A 9,779-nucleotide genomic window follows, 5' to 3' on the forward strand; every position below is an offset into this window, starting at 1 on the left:
AATACTAGGGTGAAAACCTTAGGAATTGTCAGGAATTTGGGAGTGGATGTATGTGGTATTTCTGTGCCTACAACTTTCCAGGTCATTCCTACAAAGCCTGATGCTAGGGCTTATCCATTGATATTGGGTAGGCCATGGCTTCGCCAAGTGAAGGCGATTCAAAAGTGGGAGACAGGTGATCTTATTCTACAAGGTGAGAATAAGAAGGTCCACTACAACATCAAGAGTCGTCGTAAGAAAGTGGTAAGAGGTGAACCTTCAACTTCCAAAAGTTCAGAGTCAGAGTCATCCGATGAAGAAGAGACAAGTGGTAGCTCCGAGGACTCCATCTCAGAAGGAGAGGTGGAGAGAGTTGCATTTGGTCTTTTCCTAGGAAGGGATTGAGGGGATGCTAAAGACAATGGAGCCTTGAGGGGAAGCTTTTTCAACCATGTGCAAGAAAGGAGATGTGGACCTCACTAGTCTTCACCAACAGAATGAACTTCTTCTTGATGAATCCATAGCAGGTACTGAAAGGGAGGATTACTTAAAAATGTTGGATGGATTTCCTAACCTTTTTGCAAACAGCTACTCACAATTACGTCAAGTTACCTTAGTAGAGTATAAGATTGATCTCAAGCCCCAAAGTAAGCCAGTGGTACAACGGCTAAGGCGTTTAGGAGTAGTGCAAGCAGAGGTGCTTAAGAAGGAGGTAACTAATTTGCTTGAAGCTGGATTTATTTTTCCAGTAGAGAATTCAGAGTGGATTTCCCCAGTTGTAGTCACTCCCAAAAAGGGTGGAAAATGGCGTGTGTGTGTGGACTTTCGCCCTCTGAATGCATTCACAAAGAGGGATTATTATCCTCTATCCTTTTAGGATGAGATTTTGGATCAAGTTGTAGGTCATGAGTTGTATTCAATGTGTGATGGATACTCTCAAATCCGGATTTGTGAAGAAGATCAAAGGAAAACCTCATTTATCACCCCTTGGGGAGTATATGCCTATAGGGTGATGCCATTTGGCTTGACTAATGCACCAGCAACTTTTCAACGCTTCATGAGTCAGGTATTTGCACCTTACTTGGGAAAGTTTATAAGGGTCTTTCTGGATGATTTTTACATTTATTCAAGCCGCATGGATCACTTGGAAAAGTTGAGATTGGCCTTGCAAAGTATTGATGATGCAAAAGGGTGTCTTAATCCTGGAAAATGCCGCTTGGCACGAAGGAAGGTGGTTCTCTTGGGACATGTTATCTCAGAAGAAGGCATAGAGATGGATCCTGAGAAGGTGCAGGCAATTGTGGCCCTCCCACCACCTACCAATGTAAGGGAGGTAAGGAGGATTTTGGGTAAAACAAAGTATTACCAACGCTTTGTTGACATGTTCTCTGAGAAGATGTATCCTATAAATCTCTTAACAAAGAAGAATGTTTTTTTCCAATGGGGGCTCGATCAAATTCAATCTTTTTGTTTGCTCAAGGAATGCATGAGTCAAAGTCCAATTGTGCAACCTCCTAGGTGGGGGGAGGACTTTTATGTGAACCCAAGTGTCTCATCACATTCAGTGGGTGCTATACTCTTGCAAAAGGGAGAGCAAGGGCATATGCAACTAGTGTATTATGCAAGCCGACAACTCATCATCACTGATGCCGAGGAGAGGTATGGTGAAATGGAGAAAGGTGGTTTGTCTCTTGTTTCTGCAGTAAAGAAGTTCAGGTCATACTTGTTACCTCGCCCTTTTTTCTTCCTCACATCTCAACCTTCTTTAAATTCTTGGTCCGCAAACCCAATCCTGCAGGAGGGAAGTTTGCAAGGTGGATTTGCGAGCTTCAAGAATTCTCTTTCACTTTTATTACAGAAAACACCACTAGGGCCTCTCTTGCAGATTTGTTGCTTACAAGGAAGGAAGAGGAAGAAGGAACAGGAGCAAAGGAAGAAGTATATGAAGATTTGGAAATGCCACCAACTACTTTCACTATGCATTTTGATGGAGCCTTTAGCCCTTCCAGGCAATGTGGGGCTGGGGGATAGTTTTATTCGGTCCAGAAGGAAAAGAGGTATGGGCCAAGGGTAGGGAATTTCCAAAGGCTATATCAAATAATGTAGCTGAGTACAATGCATTAATTTGGGGATTAGAAGATTGCATAAAAGATGGAATTGAAGAGGTAGAGGTTAAAGGGGATTCACAATTGGTCATCCGACAAATGAAAGGAGAATATAAGGCGAGGAGTCCTAATCTCCAAGAATTGTATAAAAGGGCAATGGAGTTGAAAGAAGCTTTTGAGTTTTGTAAATTTGTGTATGTTAACAGGAAGGATAATCAAAAGGCTGATGAATTGGCTACTAAAACCTTGGCTTCTTCCAAAGTAGCTACTCTTGCATTAATGGATACAGGTTGGCCTGAGCTCCAAGATGTTCAACACTATTTAGATACAGGATACTTCCCTCCTGGATTGAATCCTCAACAGAAGCAAAGGCTTACCAGGAAAGCTCATCCTTACACAATTCTAGGAGATGTTCTTTATAAGCAAGGTAAGGATAAGATTCTTAGGAGGCTGATGAGCCTAGAGGAGTCTAAAAGGATTATGGAATTATTTCATGAATGTTCAGGTCACTTTGCCTCAGCTAGCACAACTCGAAGGATCCTTAAAACAAGGTATTATTGGCCTCGACTCAGCAAAGATGTCCATGAGTGGTGCAGAAGCTGTGAAGTATGCCAGGCATATGGGCATAAGCAATTGGTTCCCGAACCCTTAAACCCTATCCCAGCATATGGTCCATTTGAAAGGTGGGGATTAGATTTTGTGGGCCCACTTCCTCGTTCCTCACATGGGAAGTATTACATATTGGTGGCCATAGATTATGCAACAAGGTGGGCAGAAGCAAAGGCAATGGTCAATAATAAAGCAGTGGCTGTGGCGTCCTTTCTCAGGGAATACATATGTGCCCGATTTGGATGTCCATTGGAAATCTTTACAGATGGGGGGAGGTCTTTCAAGAATGACTTGATTGAAGCTTTGGTGCAGAAATTAAAAATAAAGCATGCTATGTCAACTCCCTATTATCCCCAATGTAATGGTTTAGTAGAAAAAACTAATGGACTGCTTTGTGGATCTTTGTCTAAGCTAGTGGATACTATGAAGAGAAAGTGGGATGTGCATTTGTGGGCCTATAGGACAACTCACAAACTCTCTCTTGGTTTCACACCTTTTTAGTTAGTTTATGGAATGGAGGCTATTTTGCCAATAGAATTGGAAATCACAAGCCTTCGCACATCTTTTGCACGCTTGAATAATGAAAAAGAAACACATGCCCAATGCCTAGCACAACTGGAGATCTTGGATGAGAGGCGACTTCAAGTACTTCAAAATTTGGAGGCTCCACAACAACGGCGCAAGTCAAGGCATGACACTCTCACGAGGAAGAAGAAGAAGCCAGAACTCAAGCAAGGAAGCTTAGTCATGAGGTATGATGGCCGTGTGGAGAAACGGCTAGATAAGAAGCTTCTTCGACGCTGGGAAGGCCCCTTCAGGATAAAGCAAAAGTTCAAAAATAACACCTATCTTCTAGAGGATGCAAGTGGCAAGGAGGTTCCCGGACGTGCCAATGAGTCCCGGCTAAAGATATTCTACCCTCGAGCACCATGGCTAGCAGACCCCCCAGACAAGCATGGAGGATCTGCTAGGGGGGAAAGATGTGACGTGAAAAATTGATATCTTTCATGTCAATTTTGGACACTGTAGGCCGAGGGCTGAAGGGAAGGTGCTCACCAAAGTGATGAAGAAAGAATGAACAAGAATGATGAAAAGTGAGGGCATATTTTGATGGTTTCTCAATGGTAATAAGGTGGAAGCTTGTCCAAGAAGATTGCGGCGCCCACAATGGAATAACGGCGTGGTGATGCGACGGCTTGGCGGCTACCCCGATAACAGCATTCTATCTTCAAATATAACGGTTTTACTTGATTTGGGGTGCACACATTGTAAATGCCACAAGTATGCTTGATAAATACTTTGGTATGGTAGATAGGCTAGTGATGTGGAAAATAAAAGTGGGCCTTCATGCTCACATGGATTTTTATTGTATTATTAATATGGTATTCACCATAAGGCTACAAGTTGAGGGGTGTGGAAGGCATGTGGAGGAGTGTGTGTAGGTGCATAATTGGGAAAGATTCTTCTAGAATGCCTGCATGGAAGAGGAGAATTCTGCCATGTGTAAATGGGATCTCCACCTACATTCCACTTGGACTTGGCTATTATCTCATCACACATTCAAAGTCAAAAAGTCTTCAATTTAATAATCAATAGAAGACTTAGCCTAAGAGGACAATTGATGGTGACATCCACCCTTATGTCACTAAAGGGTTGAAGATTTTTATGTTGTAATTTGTAACAATGGAAGAGAGGGTGATTCTCCACCTATAAAAGGAGCCCTCCTCTCCCTTTCAAATCAAGGACTGAGCCTCCTCAATTGAGCATTTTGTGTCATTGCCATTCTCTTATCTTTCAAACCCCTATTCAAACACTCTCTTTACATGTGAATGTCTCATTTAGCATTAGCTCCTCATGCTTAACCCAATTTTGGACCTCTTTGATGATTCATGATAAGTGGGATAAGGAGTTATTATCTTGGTGGGCCTGTGACTTCTCAAGGTAGCCCTTGCCTTATTGCCACCCTCCTTTGGAGGTACCAATGGTTTTAGCGGTAATGAGCATGCGGAAAGACTTTGGGGACCATAGGTAAATCTTTACGATTGTCCGCTGAGCAATGTTAACCCTTACCCTCTAGCTTGAATCATGAAGGAGATGAAAGGCAAGAGGCTATGTGAAAATTGAGGTTTCATGCTCACCGGCCTTGATAGGGGAGGACTGTTCTTGGAGATTATGGGCTTGGGACAGCAGGCCTCTTATTCGCCTTCAGTGGGATCCAGGTGAATGGTTTTGGCGAGATCCCTACTCGGCCCCCACCAGCCCAGGCATCCCCTTTTTTCAGTACACAGCGAGGCTGGGGCGGCGGATTCAGAGGCACAAGATAGCGAGCACCCCGACGGCGGCCGAGCATTGGCGGTGACAGGGGCTCTTCCCTGCCTTTCTTAGGGACTTCTGGCAGCGCCTTTGGGCCAGCTTCCGGCCCCGGAAGGTGACGCTTTTTCTCTGGCTCACAGCGCATAGAGGACTGGCTGTGGGGGCTTGGCTAGCTTTTGGCAGACACCCAGCGTCCTGCCCTCGGTGCGGCCATGCACAGGAGTCGCAGCGGCATTGCTTATGGGATTGCCCACAGGCACAGCAGGTATGGCAGCGCGCTCTCAAGATGGTTTTTGCAGGCTCACCAGGTGAGATGCTGGTGACATGGGGTGCGGTGGCTTGGGCCACGGACAGCGGCCCGGCCCTTGGATATGAGGACGTCCCTGGCAGTGCGACCATCCAGGTCTCTGACAAGGCGATGGCGGTGGTTTCGACGCCAGACTTCTCTTCGGCAGCCCCTTAGGAGGGGGTCAGGCACAGATGGCAGATGATCAGCAGCATGACGGCTTGGCACATATGGAGAGCCCGATGCAGGGAGGCCATTGACCGCCAGGCGACTCCACCGGTGGAGGTCATACAGGCCCTCTGGTGGGTGGACATCATTCACACCTTGAGAGGACACTGGGGGGACACTTGAAGGCGACTCGGACCGCATGGGAGGGCGCCGCAAGGCTTTCCTCCGCATGTGGCAGCCTGGCCCTTTCCTCACCACGAGGGGTGAGGATGTCACTTGGCACTATAGGCCTCTAGTTTGGCTTTTCTCACCTCCCACATGTACTACTAGGTAGCCCCCCCAGAGAGCGGCCAGCCCACGGGGGTGGAGCTCAGGTGTTCACTGTGGTTTTATCCCTCCTTACGAGGTGAGCTTTGTAGCCTTATGGTGTTTTCTCATTAACTAATAGAAGGATCGTTTTTTCGGGAAAAAAAATGAGGTTTCATGCAAAGAGAGAGAGTGCAGTTTTTGGGGTCCAATACCCAATTTTCAACCGGTAATTACTCATCACTCAGGTGTTGGTTTCTTAAATTGATCATATGGCTAGGAAGCTCTTTATATGCTCTTTCCACTCATGTAACTAATTTCTTAATCCCTCACCTCATTGATGATCAGAATTTATCCCAAAGTTGCTAACTTTTAGGCGAATTTTGGTAGTTTTATAGTCTTGTAGTAAAATGCTCATAACTTTTCGCTCGGTTGTCCGTTTTTGAAGGTTTTTATATGGGTACGAAGCTGTCTTCAAGCTCTACGCACTTATGTAATCCTCTTTTGCACAGCCTATACAGATTTAAAATTGTAATTCTCTGTGTATCTCTATTTTTTAAAGACTTTTGGCCAAGCTATATTCATTTGCTTTAATATGTTTCATCCAAATCATCCAATTCGAACAATATTCCCCGTATGTTTCCGTTCACATAATCCTGAGTCGGAATATTTTCTTCCAACAAAGAATCGCCCTCTTGTTTGGAGCTGCAAGACTGGCAGAAATTCTTACTTCTCCGGAGCCTTTCATCTTTCCTTCCATGAATTATGATCTCACCTTTGATGTGTATATCTTTATCTTAACCTAGGGAGAGAAAGGGAGGTGAGGAGGCTGTGAGGTTTCATACAAGTGTGTTTTGATTCTAAGAAGTGACCGAAGTCCAAACCCCAACTTCGTGTCACAATAGTTTAGGAAAAATCTTATCTAACTCGAACTTTGAATCAGACTATGACCAAGACCAAACTCTTTCGTCAATTTCAAGGAAAGAAGGAGTGACCAATTTAGAAATACACGCAAAACTCCTGCCAAATCTGAAACTAAGTTTGAGACCCTTCGAATTGATCTGTGGATCAAGGTTATAGAATTCAAGGAATTTCTGGTATGAAATTCAAAATTCTGATCAAGAAGTTTTGGGGATACTGATTCAAGAAATACTCCTTGTATTCAAAAGAAAATCAAACTGCAAACTTGCATACAAACCCTGTTTTCTTAAAAGACTGTCTTACGCCAGAATACTGGAGGGGGCAGAGGGGTCTCGCAGCTCATCCTTGAGCCACTAGACTCTCCATCAACAAGAAAATGCCCTATAGAAATATCAGGCATACCAAGGGACTCAACCACTTTCTCTTTACCTTTATGTAATGTCATGTGAATCTGGATGTGAGTGAATGAGATGTGATGTAAATTGGGATAGATGTGAATGAATGATATGTGATGTGAATAGATGTGATGAGATATGATGTGAATCAGATAGATTTGAATGAATGGATGGATGGGATGTGAATGAATGTAATGTGATGTGAATAGATGTAATGAGATGTGATGTGAATCAGATAGATGTGAATGAGTGGATGGATGTGAATGTGTTTGTGAAGAATGGATGTGAATGTGTATGTGAAGAATGGATATAGATGTGTATGTGAAGAATGGATGTGGATGTGTATGTGAAAGAATGTGATGTGATGTAAAGAGATGTGATGTGACATGAATATATGTGGATGTGAAGTGATAGATATGAATGTATGGATAGATGTGGGTAGTCATACATGTGAATGATTAGATGGATGTGGATGAATGAGATGAGATGTGTATGAATGAGATATGATGTGGATAGAAGTGATGTGATATAATGTGGATAGAATGTATGTGATGGGATGGTGATGAGAATGAATGTGATGGATATGAATAAATGAATGTGATGGATATGAATGAATGTGATGTGATGGATGTAAATGGATGTGATGTACATGAATGTGATGGACATGAATAGATGTGATGTGATGTGAACCAGGATGTGAATGAATGAGATGTGATGTCATGTGAATCAGAATGTGAGTGAATGAGATGTCATGTAAATTGGGGTAGATGTGAATGCATGATATGTGATGTGAATGAATATGATGTGATAATATGTGGATATGGGTAGATACGAGTGGATGAGATCTGATGTGGATAAATAAGGATAGATGTGAATGGATGATATGTGATGTGATGAATATGATGTGATGAGATGTGGATATGGGTAGATACGAGTGGATAAGATCTGATGCGGATAAATAAGGAAAGATGTGATGAGATGGAAAATGATATGATGAGAATGGGAATACATATGAAATAAATGAGGATTGATGTGGAATAATGTGGAAAGACGAGAGTTCGTTATAGAAACTGTATTTATGACCTGTTTTCTTTTAATGACTGTTTTATGTCAAGAATGCTGGGGAAGCATTTTTACCCTCTTGTGAATGAGGTCGTGGAGACCTAATCTGATAAAGTTGCAACAACTGACGGAGAGTCAATGGAGGACGTCTCACGTAGCAAGGTCGGGCGAGGTCTTGACCATCGATTTAAATGGTAAGCTTCCAGTATGGTAGATGAGGGACTAAGGAAGTGGCCTATGAGTGAAGCGCTAGGTGACCTATGAGAGGGATCCTAGAGGGTGCTGACCATACGGTGCTCGGGCTTTGGGCCACCAAAGATATCCACACGTGCGTCGTGGAAGATATTGGAACAAGGATTAAGAGTTGTTTTCTAAATTCGGGCATGGATTTGGTTGATTGACCTTGCTGGTCCTCAACGGATGAGTCCACGGCCCTTTTATATAGATCTGTTGGTTGATCTTGCTGATCTTCAACGGAGATTCCATTTTGATTTTTATAAGTGAATATATTGCCGGGTACTATGAGCTAGGAACTATCGAAAAGGCCCCTGAGTGGACAGGTGGTGAACGTTCTGGTTACCAATGATGCCATAGGTACATCGATGAAGGAAAAATTAGAAATTAGGATTCAACCGGATAATGTTGGAGGATTATGATCAATGATACTATAGTTTCATTAAAAGATTATTTTAAAGACAGCTGAATCTATGAAAAAGGCAATTTCATATTGGGTGTGTAAGTGGTGTGACTAGTTTTAAGTTTGCATGAATATCCGACTAGGGGGCCTGGGAACTCTTTTCCCTGGTACCCGAGACAAAACCTAACCAAATTCTTAAATGGATCCCATCACTTTAGTGGTTGGGTAGTTGGTTAACCCACCATGGGACTAGATAGGGTTAGGCTGGACTGATGGATCCCTAAAGTGAGACTCAATTCTGTTATGTATTAACGAAAGAAGTGCATTAACAAAAGAAGTGCATTATCGCATTAATGTAGGCCAAGCCTGCGGTCATACGCGCGATCACTTTGGCTCCAAAAGGGCATGGTTGGAGGTCTGCCGCCTTGTGGGCTAGATCGGGCTATCATGGACCCTGGATTCTGCCCTTTGTGCTCCAGTCCCCGTTCGGGAGCACAACACTTTGCCTTGGTGATGTACACTCCACAACTGTTGTAGAAAGTGCTCGGGACACGATAAGATGGACAATATAACCCATTTCTATTCCCATGGTATAGATCACATGAGAGGAATGTTTAGCTTCTTGAAATGGGCTCTGATAAATAGACATCACCCTCGATTACATTGGATATGCCACTTTCATATTCTGCTAGACATCCCACTCTCGTATTGTCCGTATACGACTGTACACTGGTCGACCAGATTGTCAGTCTTGACTGCTAGTTGAACAAAGCGGTGGTTTAACCTTGACCTTGCCTCTACGAGGTCATATTTTGTAAGCTTTGGATCGTATGTGGAATATAGTTATTCTCAAATCCTGTTGTCGAGGTCGGTGGGTCCCCTGCCGCCTGGGCCCTGAAGGAACACTCTTTATACCCCGGCTGATACTAGCATGCTATTGTCATGAAAGGCAGCCCAGCATATCCTTATGGGCGCTCACGGGTATGAATACCTGTCAA

The sequence above is a fragment of the Cibotium barometz genome, chromosome 65 (genome assembly GCF_041138505.1).
Source record: "Cibotium barometz isolate CiBa-2024 chromosome 65, ASM4113850v1, whole genome shotgun sequence".
In the NCBI taxonomy this organism is placed as follows: domain Eukaryota; kingdom Viridiplantae; phylum Streptophyta; class Polypodiopsida; order Cyatheales; family Cibotiaceae; genus Cibotium; species Cibotium barometz.